This window comes from Lathamus discolor, chromosome 17 (assembly GCF_037157495.1).
Source record: "Lathamus discolor isolate bLatDis1 chromosome 17, bLatDis1.hap1, whole genome shotgun sequence".
Lineage (NCBI taxonomy): Eukaryota > Metazoa > Chordata > Aves > Psittaciformes > Psittacidae > Lathamus > Lathamus discolor.
The window spans coordinates 4,042,248-4,055,956 of NC_088900.1; the positions used below are offsets into that span (position 1 = coordinate 4,042,248).

At 42.0% G+C, this 13,709-nt stretch overlaps 1 protein-coding gene across 1 annotated transcript in view; it reads left to right on the forward strand.

Moving 5' to 3' along the window:
- Window positions 1-761: 761 nt before the first annotated feature.
- Window positions 762-13,709, forward strand: part of GRAMD1B (GRAM domain containing 1B) — a 129,318-nt gene continuing 116,370 nt past the window's right edge. The window contains exon 1 of the mRNA XM_065697347.1: window positions 762-977. The gene's annotated coding sequence lies outside the window, so the exon portion shown is untranslated. The remainder of the gene's footprint in view (window positions 978-13,709) is intronic.

A 13,709-nucleotide genomic window follows, 5' to 3' on the forward strand; every position in this document is an offset into this window, starting at 1 on the left:
AAGAGCTCCTTAAAGCTGTAGCAAATTCAAAGTGCATCAGTCCATACATTTATTACTGCAGCACTGATTTTTGGTGGCTTTGCAGGAAAACACCCTGACTGCTTTTTGAGTAGCCTTATTTTCTACACAAACACGTAATCGTGCATTTATACTTCAAGAGACAAAGAGTAAATTGCTCTTTACACACAGAAACTGCATTTTAAATCTTTGCTAACTCTGTGTTGTTTCCACAATAGCCAAAAACTTAACTCAACAGGAGATACTTAACACAGCACTATTAATTTTATATTAAAAGGCAAACCAGGTCAGAACATACAAGGTTTCATTTTCATTAATGTCAAAAAGCTTTAAGTACTTCTGGAATACAAGACTTCTGTTTCCTAACAAAGCCCCTAATGGAGCTTTCCTAAGTAAGAAAGCATCCCCTCAACCAAAACATCACAGCTAATAAAGCTAAACATAGAAGCATCACAAGCAAACACCAACTTTTCTTTACCTTCAGAACTCAGGGGATCTCTAACAGTGCAAGGGAAGAAAAGAACCCACCCACAATGCTGGGCTTTATTGTTCCAGTAGCGAATGGAACACTAAGGTTTCATTTCCCAGCTGTGAAACTGGAAGAAAAGCTTATCTGTGAATCACAGGTGTGAAGCATATGAATCTTCACATAGGGAGGGTGGGTCAGGATGCAGGTGTGGGTCGTATGAGATTAAGCAGAGTGTGTTAGAGCGCGTGTTTGGAAGCAGTAGAGGTGGATTGGTGTTTTTTGATAGAGGGTTATGCTGTTCAAAAATGAGTGTTTGTAAGTTTTAGGGGGTTTGTTTCATTTTTTATGATCTTCTGATGTACGTGTAATGGATGCGACAGAAAAGCATTGCAGGAAAAGCTGGATAAGTCAACTATAGGAAGAAGTACGTGTGCAAAAGTAGTGGCTAACAAAATGGAGGAGAAAAGTTGCCTGCTGCTTTTGCTGTAAGGTATGTGACAACTGTGGGGGATTTAATGCTGTTGTGTAAATTTGGTTGGGAGTAAGTGCTTTTTCTACGTGTTGGGGAATGGTTTCAGCATGTTAAGTTAATTTTGCTATTAGTATAGTATAGGATAACAGAAAAATGCTGGAGAAGGTGTGAATGATATTGTTTAGGAGTTATTCTGCTTAAATCTCAGCTTGGGTAAGCGTGGTGTTTTTTGTGTGAGTGTTGGTGACTTCTAGGCATTAATACTTTAGTCCTTAGAGTGTTTTTTGCGTTGGTGTAGCTTTCTGTTGAAGAAGCTTTTGCCCTGTTGAAGCTCTTAAAGAGGGAAGACAAATGCCTTGTGCTTACTAGATATAACTCTTTGAATTACTTTTCTGTTCCTGTCGTGTAGTTAATAAGAACTTGTATGCTCTAGAATATCAAGCCATAATGTGCTTCTCAATTACTTTCAGGTAAATTCTGTCCAAGTACTTCTGCCCTTTCAAGCTTTCCTTTTAACAAGCAACTAGAGTGAGCCTGATGTTCTTGTCCACTTCCATCACAGGATGCAGTTAGTATGACACAGTGTGGCTAGCTGCCTGTAGGCAAGTAAGTCCTTTGGCTTGGTTAGTAGAAAGTAGCACATCTTGGTCAGCAAACCAGATTTTCCTTTCAGTATTAGAAGCGATTATTTAGAAGTGATGAAAAAAAAGTATCTTAAAAAAAAATAAAGGAAAATCAAGAAATGCTTCATGAGTTTTTTATCAAACCAGCGAATGCAAAGAAACAGCTGTTTGTATCTTGGATATTTCTCTCTCGTCTATTACCATTGTCATTAGGCACCATGGCATGCGTAAAACTGATCTGTTGACTGCTCCCCAGTTCAACTTGGAAGCAGGCAAACATATTTGTTGTGCAGCAGCTGTTTATAGAGCCATAGGAAATGATTTAGTAAACTTCACCCCAGTGCTTAGTGGGTGTACTAACTCCATGCACTGTTACAATGACCTAACATAGGAGGAGGAGGGAGGCTGGAGTTAAAATGATTAGTGGAGACCTGTGGCCTTATTCTTAAACATTGTTTTTCTAGGTTGAAAAATACTGTGTAATGCAAATGACATGGGGGGGAGCGTGGTTTTGAATGGCAGCCAGCCTGTTGCAAGCATTGAAACCGTCTGTCCCTGGAGTTTTGTTTTAATCTTCACCAAAGCAGAGTTCACTTGGAGTATGTGAAATAACTAAAGAGCCTACTTCGTAAAGGATGGCCAATATAAAGTATGAACTGGAATGGCATGATGGATTGCTATGGAGGTGATTATGTGGCACTTGAGCACCTGTAGTTGTGGATTCTGTTTCTTTTACCTACCCTGAGGTAGGCCAAGTTGTATTTGCTTTTAGGTAGAATGTTCTCTTGGGGCTTGTTTTAGAGGACTTGGTTTTGTTGTATCTGAGGCTGCATTACAAGTACTTTCTCTGTATGTCACTAAATTCTATATGCAATCCTATGGACAAGATTGCTTTACTTGATGACAGCTTTATTGCACCAGTTGCTAATGTAGTTGAACTTCCGCAAGTCACTGCTGTAGACTGTATTGCATCAAGCTGCTTAACACTATATGTAACTGTTAAATTTAATTACTGGAAACCGTGATTTGGTATGCAGTTGCACCAATAAAGCAGGGCAAGCCTCTGTGTTGGGTAACCTTAGGCATTTCTCTTAAGGTTTCATGGAATCCCTGAGCCTTCTGGGTGCCTGACCCAGGAAAACTGATTGTTCTGATTTGTAAGGGGAGTAATGTGCTGACTGACTGAAAATGGTAGGCCTGCAGCCTGTTCAAAAATGACTATCAGTGATAAAATACTGGCTTTTCACTACGGACCCTTAATGGGTTTGCATTTGTCCTGTGTGTCCATATGCTTCAAGAAACTGTTGAGGCTTGTGGACTTCCTTGGGCACACTTACATGTGCAAACATGCTGTTGTACACTCATGCGTATCTGAGCTACATAATCTCTTGGCTTTTCTGTTGCAGTTTGCTCGAGGCAAATGTCCTGTGAGGTTATGTTTAAGTAATGCCATCTGAGATAATCATTTAATGTATATTACTAATTTAATGTGAGCTGTAAGGAGTGAAGGTTCCAAGACCTGTTCTTTCAGCTCCTATTAAAATGCCAGCGTGGTCACTGAGGCTGTGACACTGACTCGGTATGGCTAAAAGACACTCGGGAAGGTTTATTGCTCAGTTGCTGAACCTTTTCTGACAGTCCCAGTTGTGCCAATCAAAGCCGTTTAAACCAAAAGACCCAAAGGACTCTCTTGAGAAGTGATAGGAAATCTTGAACAAGGGGCACAGGCCATAGGAACGTATGTGTTCCTTGAAGTTCCTTTTACAGCTCTGCATTTGTTATCAAGTTGTGACTAGGTAAAGTTCACCCTGTTCTCCAGAAGAGCTCAAGCAGTGAATTAGAGGCAGTGAATGCTGTAGGCTATTGCGGAACATCCCTTGAGCCTTTCCTCATGATCCCGTGTTCTTGTCTCTTGACCACTGCCTTAGGTTGCTGAAGTAAAGCTCTTGTCTCCTGGTATTTAACAAGAACATGTATTCTGCTTCATCTATTTCTTTTTTAATCTCCTCTGAGGTATTACAGCCTAGTTCATGTTGGAATTTTCTGTTTCTGGAGGAGTTTCATTCTCTCTTTCCTTCTTAATAAATGTGGGTCTGATAAATTTCCCTTCAGAGTTAATGTTCTATTCTTTGCTTTCTTCCACCTACTCTGACTATTCTTGGGAGATGGCATGGGTTTAAGTATTTGGATAAGGCTTACCACACATGTACTGTGCTGTGAATTAATCATGGTATTAAATGAGTAATCTTTCTCAAAGGTATTTCTGGCTATCTGAAACTGGATTTCTATTGATGACAAGGAGAGCGGCCAGACAAGGTGGGCTCGCTCAGGTTTCTGATAGCCAAATTACAATAGCCTAGAATCTCTAAGGAAACCAATTATGATGGTCTCAGGAGTAAGGAGAGAAGCAGAAGAATCTCCTTCCTGTCTGCATAGAAATATTCATGAAGACATTGAGATTGCGAGGCTGGAGTGAGAGCGCTCTATCAATTAATAAAGAGCGTCAGTATCTTGTGACATTAGTCACATAGAATGACATCTCCTTTTGCTTTTATTTCCATCTATTTTAGAACATTCAGGTTATATTCAGCTCAAAATGACACTTGATCTCTGAGAGGGAATTGGGGCAGGGAATCCAAGTGTTTCAGTGTGACTCGCTTCTAATCTGAATGCTTTTAAACCTGAAGCTGACCAATCTACATACAAATATTGAGTGTACCTGATGCCTTTCCTATTTGCAGCACAGAAATGTTCTGTAAGTGCTGATATATAGCACAGGAGGAGGCTGTTTGCTTAGTATAGATCTTGCCCAGGCTGGGAAGATCTTAACTGCATAATCCTGTGGGTTTTGGAACAAAACTATTCCATCTGAGATTCTCCGCTTGAAGACTAATGAGGGCATTTGAGGGCTGCTAAATATCTGGGAAGATGGAGGGTCCCACATTGTTAACTTCTGGCATCTTTTCCAGCCCTGAAATGAGCTGCTGTTATTGTGAAAGAATTGCAGTCTGCTCCGTTACTGCAGAGGGAGAATCTCATCAGGACATCATTAGAGCCACAGCCTCACAAATACAATCTGAGAGGCAGCAACCCGGTCTGTGCTGAGTGCATGCACCTCCCCTGCAGGAGGTTGCCCCTGAAAAAGTGATGCTCAGGCTGTTGTGGTACATCAGTAGGGAAAAAGGAGGGGCTTGGCAGACAAACTCCTGTTCTGAATGACTTTACCTGGAGGTAATCTTTTCCGCCAGGCTGAGCCTGACATTAAAAATGGAAGAGGCCAGGGACATTTTCCACCCAAAGCTCAATGGAAAGTGGCAGGTGTCAGACTTTTGCATATTTCTTTCTCTTAACTCCCAGGCTTTTGCTGATGGGGACTCGAAGGCTCCAACCTGGAAAAGCTCCAAATGAAATTCCTGCAACTTACTTAAAATAGAGAATATTTTTAAAAGGGAGAAGGGAGGGGGAAGGACAGAGAGGTTAAAGGTAGGAATGGGGATTCTTCACCTTGGAGAAGCAGTGTGAGGGAGCAGTCTCCTTTGTACACCGCTAGTCAGCAGAAGATGTTCGCTTGCATGCTGGTTTAGTCATTCAGGATGCTGCGTCTGTGCCAGGAACATGGAGCTCAAATAGGGTTTTCCTTTTGTCATTCAAGTGCAAATGGAGAGATCGGCTCACCAGGCAGGTCCTTTGGCTCACCCCTCCTGGCTTACCAGCTGCACCTTCTTTTGTGTATTAGATTGTGTATCCTGTGTGTAAGCTAGTTCTCAGTATCATGAGATTTAGTAGTCTACTGCCAGATGAGGAACAGATGCTGCAAGAAAGTGGATCCCAGATTTAGGTGACTCATTTCCTGCTCCTAACTGAAACATGACGAATCTGTCTTGTGCAACACTTGTGTCTTTTGTCATGGCAATGAACTTCATGGAGCTAATCAACCCTGTGGAATATGACTTGGATAAGATGCAGTCTTAGGACTTGAGGCATGCGATAAAGATATTATGCTTTAACCAGTTACTCTGTGTGGTAGTTATTCATAAGCTTAGGCTACTGTGATTGCAAGGTGATGCAGCTCAGATTGTGATGGTGTGTCCTAGTGAGGGTGATATTTCTGATGCAGCAGCACTTTCATCATTGTATCATATCCTATTCCACTACTGCAAGCTTACTTATGAGCACTGTCTTAGTTATGATTGTGGTCATACACAAAGAATATCCTCCCTGCCTACTGGAAGATAAAAATCTAAATAATAGAACAACTTGATCAGAGCCAAGAAGTCCGGAAATGGCAGTATTCTCGCTGTGATGTTGCTTGGTAATAAAAGCTTAGTGGATGAGTATAAGAAGCAGGCAAGCACAGTATGGCCTTCTCTTTTGCATCATTCTGATGTTTTACAAGGAGTGATTTGGAGATTCCTTGAGCCAGAGGCTGTAAATGCCTCCCAATGTTTGATGATTGAGAAAATAAACTATTTTAACTCAATGGAGCTGGGGAAATTGGAAGAAAAAAGCTACTGTTTTCCGCTGGTCTATTCATGACTCGGTACTGTTTCATACAATATATGGCTGTGTGTTTCATCTAACATACCGTGTCATTGCTTCTGCAAAGTTTCAGAAAGCATAAACCGTCTAAGGCTCTAATGTGAGTCACTCTGTGCTTAGTTGTGCTTATAACTATGTGTTTAGACAAGATGGACTATCAACATCTTGTGTTACAGGATAAAGTGTATCTGTGGTTACTGCTACTGAATTCCTTAATTCCTTAAATGTGTTTTTGTGCTTCTGCTGCAATATTCCTATGCTTAAATAGCTTTAGGGACTTTGTGTAATAGCACACAGATAACCACATTTCTGACTCCCTATTAATAGGGAATTGGTCCTTTAATTCTAGTGCATGTAAAAAGTTGAGCTTTGCATGTTCTTTCAGTATGTAGCACTGAATTATTTATGACTGACCTTAAAAAGCAAGGAAAAAACCCTGTTAGTTAATGGAGATGCTTTCAAAATGTAAATATCTTTCATAAATACATTGTGTGTCTGGGACTGAAGACAAAATAACATATCTGGGAGATGACAAAGGAAAAGCTCTTTGGAACATAAATGGTAGGAACTTGTGCCCTGTTATCTCTGAGCAGGGGAGTCCTGGGTGGTCTGTCTCTTGGGAGGAAGCGAGTTCTGGCATTGTAAAGCATGCAGACGTGGCTTTCCTCTTCTGCTGCATCCCATTATTCATAGTGAGGAGAAAAACCACTTCACAGAGAAGTCCATTTCCTGGGAAAAGGGGACACTTGATCACTGGTACTGCTGTAGTTACCTGAACAGGGGTATTTCTGGGTTTGCTAACAAATGGAGCAGGCCACGTTCTAACCCTTGCCTGACATTAGGAGTTCGAATAGGAGCGACTTTGGCCTTTCAGACAAAAGGATGTTGCTATTCGTTTTGGGCACTAACTTTTCTCTCCCACATAGTTGGCTGTTTTGGCTCCTTGCTTTTCCTGCACTACCAGCTTTTGTTTAGCAGGATTTTGATCAATTCCCGTGATCAATAACTGGAGTTGTTAATCCTCTGGTTTTGCTGAGTTTCTGAAAAGCAATGGGAGAAAATCTTACTTTAGTTAAGGCTTTCTCCTCTGCAGACAGTAATGCGTATGACAGTGTCTTCTGTGTTTATGCAGGTCGCTCTTCCTTTCTCTGTTGTGTTTTGTTCAGTCGCTTCTAAGCGAAGCCATTGCTGACGCTGAAGTGTTGGCTGTGAGTTGGCCTTTACCTTGCCTCACATGAACTGCAGCTTCAATGAGTTCAAGTAGGAATGCTGAGTAGTTAGTGTCTGAAATTGGTGCCATTTCCCACAGCGTGTATGCAATCAGCTCAGTGTCAAGGACAGCAGTCTGTTTGGGTTCTTCCTTTCATCCTCTTTGCAAGAAGCCCTTATTAATTCCCACTTGTCCTGTTGCTGTGATGTGAAAATCTGTTTCCCCCTTAGACTGTGGGGGACAGCGGTGGGAGGGAAACTGGTGTGGAGCAGCAAATAGGCATCCTCTTTGAGAAACGAAGAGACTAACTATAAGATTTAGACTCTCTGCATTACCAAGGGTAAGTGATTTGTTGCTTGTTCTGTTGACCGATACTCTGAAAGTGGATCTTCATTCCAAGGTCTAGATTGACAGCTCTGCAGCCCTCAATTTAGCCAATCCTCAGAATAATTTGGTAGCAGATCTGACATGACCTCACTGCAGCGGCATGATTGGATGTCTCAGGGGAAGAAAGGGAGTTGAAGCATTTATGTAATAGACAACGATGACAGGAGATTTAACTTCTGCTGATCAAAAGTGTTATGTCAGTGTTGCGATGTGAACTTAAGGCTGGATGTGCACCTCAGCAGTTGGATTCCATGATGCTTGCTGAGTGTTTTGGGCCTGCATGCTCTGTCATGGCTACATGGACCTTTTGGAAAGTGTCCCTTGATGTCTGAATGCAGAAGTTCCCTGCTTTAGTGACTACAGTTAAAAGGAAAAGTATGTTGCAAGCAGATATGCAAGTTGTTACAGAAAATGTTACAAATCCTGTGTTTTTTATAGTGTCTAACCACAAAAATGAAACAAATGTTGCTTATTGAATAATTCACAGATGTGCCCTGTCAGGATTAGTGCCTCTAATGGGGCAGATGCTTATTGACATTACTGCGTTTCTCTGTTGGAATCTTGGTTACTGGATGTTAATTTGATAAGCTACAGGGTCCGAGTGAGGGACAAATTGCAAGATCAATGGAGATGCAGTGTTTCAGCACCTCTGCCTTCATTTTCTAAAGGAGCTGGGTTGTTACAGAGGAAGGTAAAAGAGCTGAAATTGCATTTTCTTCCAGACCTTCATTGTTGAATAGATCATGAATTTGAGAACTGCAGTGAAAGCCACATAAATTCCATACTGACCAGAATCCCCCAAGAACACCGTTCTGTTCCTTGTCTTAGATTTCCCAGTTTTAACATATTGATCCTCTAATTTGGGCTAGAGGGAAAGGCCTTCTCCCGTTTGGTTCTACTGCCATGTATTTGCTCAGCTTGGTATGAAGGCAGAATTAGAAGCTGCTGTTTGACAGGTGTATCTGTGTCTTGGCATGAGCTTACTATTGCTATGAGTGTACCTCTGGGTGCCTGCTGAGAAAGGACAGGTAATTCTTGGGAGAAGGGCAGGTGTCCCAGAACTCCTACAATCAGTGTTCACTTCCTGACTCTACCACAGAAGCTGTGGGTAATGTGGGGCTATTTGTTTCATCTCTCGATGCCTAGCTTGCCCATGTGTGAAAGGAGAACTGTGATTTCATGTTGCTTGCACCATTAGCGTTTATAGAGCAGGCAATTCATAATGGATATATCGGCAGTCCCAAACTGGAAAACGATGGGAGGAGGAACAAGAACAAAGAGCTGAAGGTGTTAATAGCCTGCCTTGCCTTCAGCTGGAAGGACATGAGGTGGGGGAAGACTTTCGTGTGTTTTCTGGTTTTAGTGTTTGAAGCGTAGAAACTTGACTTGGGTAGGATAAATTTGGGGCCTCTTATTTGCCATTTCTCTGGCAGGAAGGCACATCGACCTTCTTTCGGAGGGCCTTTGCCATTCATGCATGTGCACACACAGCAGTGTGTGTGGTATGTGTCTGTAAGTTCTTTTCCTTCAGTTGGTAAGATGCTTCTGATTGCTGGTGGTTTGGGAATGCAACCTACTCCTGCTTTGTGTTTTGCACAGTGAAGTAGAAAATGTCACCTTGTTTCAGATTCTCCTCTGTCACACTGATTACCAAGATCTTAGAGAAGGGCAGAATGATCTTTAGCAGCAGAAACCCATGATTCTTGCAGCTTTCCTGCTCTGCAGGAAACACTAGAAATTGTTCAGCCTGGCTATCAATATCCAAAGGAGTAGGATAGAAGACATTTCCTTATTCTTATTTTGATTAGGGATCCATGCTTTTCTGCTGTTTTACGCCTTTAGTGTAGTATTGATAATGAAATCAATGTGTCAGTTGTACCCTGTGCTCAGGCAAGCGACAAGAACTGATTTTAACAGCTTTGTATCACCTGAAGGTTTTGAAGATGTGAATTGATTCAAAGGCTTCATTATGGCTAGACTGTTCTGGAGTTGAGACAGGGCAACATGGCATGTGTCTACCTGTAGATCTTTCACTATAACCAGATGTGCACCTTCATTCTATAGCCTACATTGAGAACTAAATCTTCTCACTTTGATCCTTATCTAGTGGTTTGTAGTGGCTAAAAGTTTTGTTTTCAGTATATATTGTGTATTAACGTTGTCTTATTAGCATGTGTTAAACTGCTACCATGAGAAAGGAAAAAAGCTATTAGGTTTTTTGCTAAGGAGAAGCATACATATATCATTGAGCTAAGTGGAAATGCAACACTTCTCAGCAATTGCTGGCCACAGCGCTTTAACAGGAAAATGGGGCATATTTATCATCTGAAGGTGGAATAGGAAAAAATCGCAGTGTTGTAACTCACAATGGAACAAGGGACACAGATGGAAGGCAGTGGTCTATTCTAGTAGTTAATTATTGAGGCATGTGTCAAACCCAATGAAACAGAGTGCTTCTGGTGGTGTTATTGTTATGCAAATTAGGACTGGAAGAGATGCACGACAGGCTGAAAGCATTGGCCATGTGCGGTGAATGGCTGGAATTCTCGACATTCCAGTAACAGTGGTACCCTTCCACTGGGGCTACATCCAAGGTGAGGAATGTTCTGGGGGATGTCTGGGAATGACTGATGGTTGCTGCTCTCACCTCCCAGCTTGCCCAGGCAACGGGAGTTCCTGGTACGATCAGCGCCGCTCCCACCTTAGCCATGCAAGAGTTCTTGGTATGGTCAGGGGATGCTTAACTGCCCAACTCGTTACACGAAGCCTGATAGGAATTACTGAGATCATGGAATGGCCCGGGGAGGGGAAATGCATCACCAGAGCCTGACAGACCCAGGTTTATTAAAACTAGAATCCAGGCTGAACATCATACTGAAGTAAGCCTCCATGTCTCATCCTGTCCCTCAGAGGGGGTGGCTCAATGTTTGATTTACTGTATATTGAAGAGGCTCAGAGCTGTGCAAGTTGGTAGTAGATGCTCTACAAATGCAAACCAGATACTTTGTCTTCATTTCTTCATCAGTGTTAATAAAGGGAAAACCTGGCATTTAAAAGCCACTGTGTTTCATGAAAATTACGTTTCCAACTTGAGTAAAACGCTGGGGGTTTTGTATTTCACTGTTGGTTAAAGGATTATGAAAGAATGAATTTCTAAGTTCTTATTCTTTTAGTAATGATGCCACCCAGTGGGCTTGACTGGTAGGAGGGCAGCAACTTGGTTGCTCTCTGGTTACCTCCGACTTCTTGCTGCTGTAGTAAGAGAAAGATACTTGGTTGAACTTAATTTGTAGTTGTAAAAGCAACAAGCAGTAAATTGGAACATCGGGACATCTCCATCAAATACGTATCAAAGAAATACAGTGCAAATTTTCTGTGCTGTCCTCAAATCCTAAAAAAACCCCATAATAAGCTCATTTGTGAAAGGAGTGGATACAAGTTTCTTCCTCCTAATGAAAATATCTGTTGTGTTTTCAGATGCAGGGGTGATAGAGAGAACACTCAGACTCGTTGGCCTGCAGCATCAACAAGAATAGTTGTTAGTACATGCTGTGATACCTTGTGGCAGTGATGGACAGAGGAAAACAGTGCTGTTAATAGCAGAGTACAGGGCAGTTACATGGATTTGTTCCACAGAAACAAGTGGAGTGGGCTGTGTTTCCAACTACTTAGCTGACACTTCAGTAGCCAAGTAACTTGTCTACCCACAGCCCCTTAGCTCTGATCATCTTCAATACTATGGCAATAGTGTAGTCAATACTGCATCTTCCCACCTCTATTCTGTATCTTTGGTTTGTTAGAAATCCATCTATGCCTCACTAAGGAAGAACAAACATCTTTCATGCTGGATACGTGATATATTTCTACAGTTTGCAAGCTGGATCTATGTGGTACTCCGGCAGAATATCAATAGTAGCCTGTGTATTTCTCTACTAATGTTCTTGCTGTAAAAGATAACCAAAAGAGCTTGTGGCTTGAAAAACTTGTCTATGTGCCACTATTTTGATATTTTCTGTAGAATTCAGTGGGTTTTCCATTGTTTCAGCGCAGAACAACCTGGGAAAACATATGATAAACCATTGCATTTTTAGCTAAACACTTGTAGAATCTCACAAAGAATCCTCTTAAATGTAGAGGGATGGAAGTAAAAATAGAAATGCCTGCTTATTAGTTCGTGCTGCCGTTGAAATATGAGATTTCTCTGTCACAAGGAACAAGTGTGTGTGAAATGAGCTCACGGGTTGCCTGCAAACCAGAAACATCCCTTCTGTTTCCATTTCATAACGAGCATTCCTGGGGGAGACTGCCAACAGTTTTTATGTGTTAGCTGTGATTAGCTCGATACACGGAATAAGCAGTGCCTGACAAGGATTTGGGCCCATCAGAAACCATACTTAGCACAGATACTACAGATGCTAAAGGGATGTGAAAGTATAGGACATGTAGTTTGTTTGACCCAGGTGTTTGCCTCTGGGATTTGCAGCTGTATGAACATACCAAATGTATGCATCAATGCTGTAACTTTGGGAGGCACCACAACTGCCTCCTAGCTCTACATCCCTGTATTGGGGATGTATTATATCCTAGCTATTCATCCCTGTATTGGGGATGTGTTGTATCCTAGCTCTTCATCCCTGTACTGGGGATGTGTTGTATCCTAGCTATTCATCCCTGTATTGGGGATGTATTGTATCCTAGCTATTCATCCCTGTATTGGGGATGTGTTGTATCCTAGCTGTTCATCCCTGTATTTTATCCCTGAGGCGTGCCCCGTGTCCCAGTAGATGGAGCCCTTGCTGAGCCTTTCCATCTTCCCTTAACTGCTGCATCTGCTACACACACCCTGTTAAGCAAGAAGTCCGGAAAGGGTTCTGAGGCGAGGGTTAGTGGGGTAAGGGGGAAAGAGAGATAGTTGAAGCTTATCTCTTTGTATGAGCTGATCCAGAAGATAAAGAAATTGGTTCTTGGGACAAGCAGAGATAAAAGAAGCTGCCCTGGTGAACCCATTGCACTTAGCTTGAAAAAACCGAAGCAGTTCTGACCAAAGCCTAGTTCTTCCACTCTAGGAATTTAGGGAAGAGGATGCAGTAAGTTGGATCATGATCAAAAAACTGTTTATTAAGTCTCCTCATGTCATACCACATTAAAGCTTAAAATATGTTTCTCCTCAGGCCTCCAAAGAAACTTAGTTCCTTTCCCTGGTGCTTTTATCTTTCTTTCCTTGCACTCCAGTTGCAAACGTGCTCTTTTGCTGCTTTCCACAGTAAATTTTTTCTAGGTCATGATTTTTATCTGGCAGGGGAAGTTAAGCAAGGTTGGCCTACGTTAACATTTGAATAAAGAGCTTTAAATCAACCCCATAAATTCTGAGGAGAGGTTATTTATGCTGGATTTCTTCCACATTACTTTGGTGGACAATGTACTGCATGAGATGCATTTGTGGTGTGAAAGAGTGAGGTCCTGATGGTTTATGCTTATTGGTATTATAGCATGTGGTACTTCCATCTGAAGTTCTTTTTGGCTTTATTTCAAAGCAGATAGCATCTTGTCATCTTGGTTGTTCCATCAAAGGGAAATATTGCCTGATCACTCTTGCAGTTTTACAGTGTTTCAGTGACCTGCACTGGTGGCTGCTTTCCACTGCTGCTTAGAAGACTTGTTAGGAGTGGTATATATGTAAAACATGCTCCTCATAGCATTATAAATGCTCCAGGGAGTAAACATCGTTTTGCTGCCAAATGTCAGGGTTTGCCCCCTAAAGCAAATAACTGGGTTCTGCACACTGGCAAACCAGGATGGTCTGCAGCTCTTTCTGCTCGCGGAATGGCTATTTCCTACAGACGCGCGTCTTGGTGGACACTAACAGGAACGGACGAAACCAGACTGTACAGAAAACAGATAGCTGCTTCGGCTGCTCGCAGATGTCACAGCAAATACCTGTGTATGCTTTTATGTGCTTCTGGAGCCCAACAAAATCCCCTAAAGGCGAAA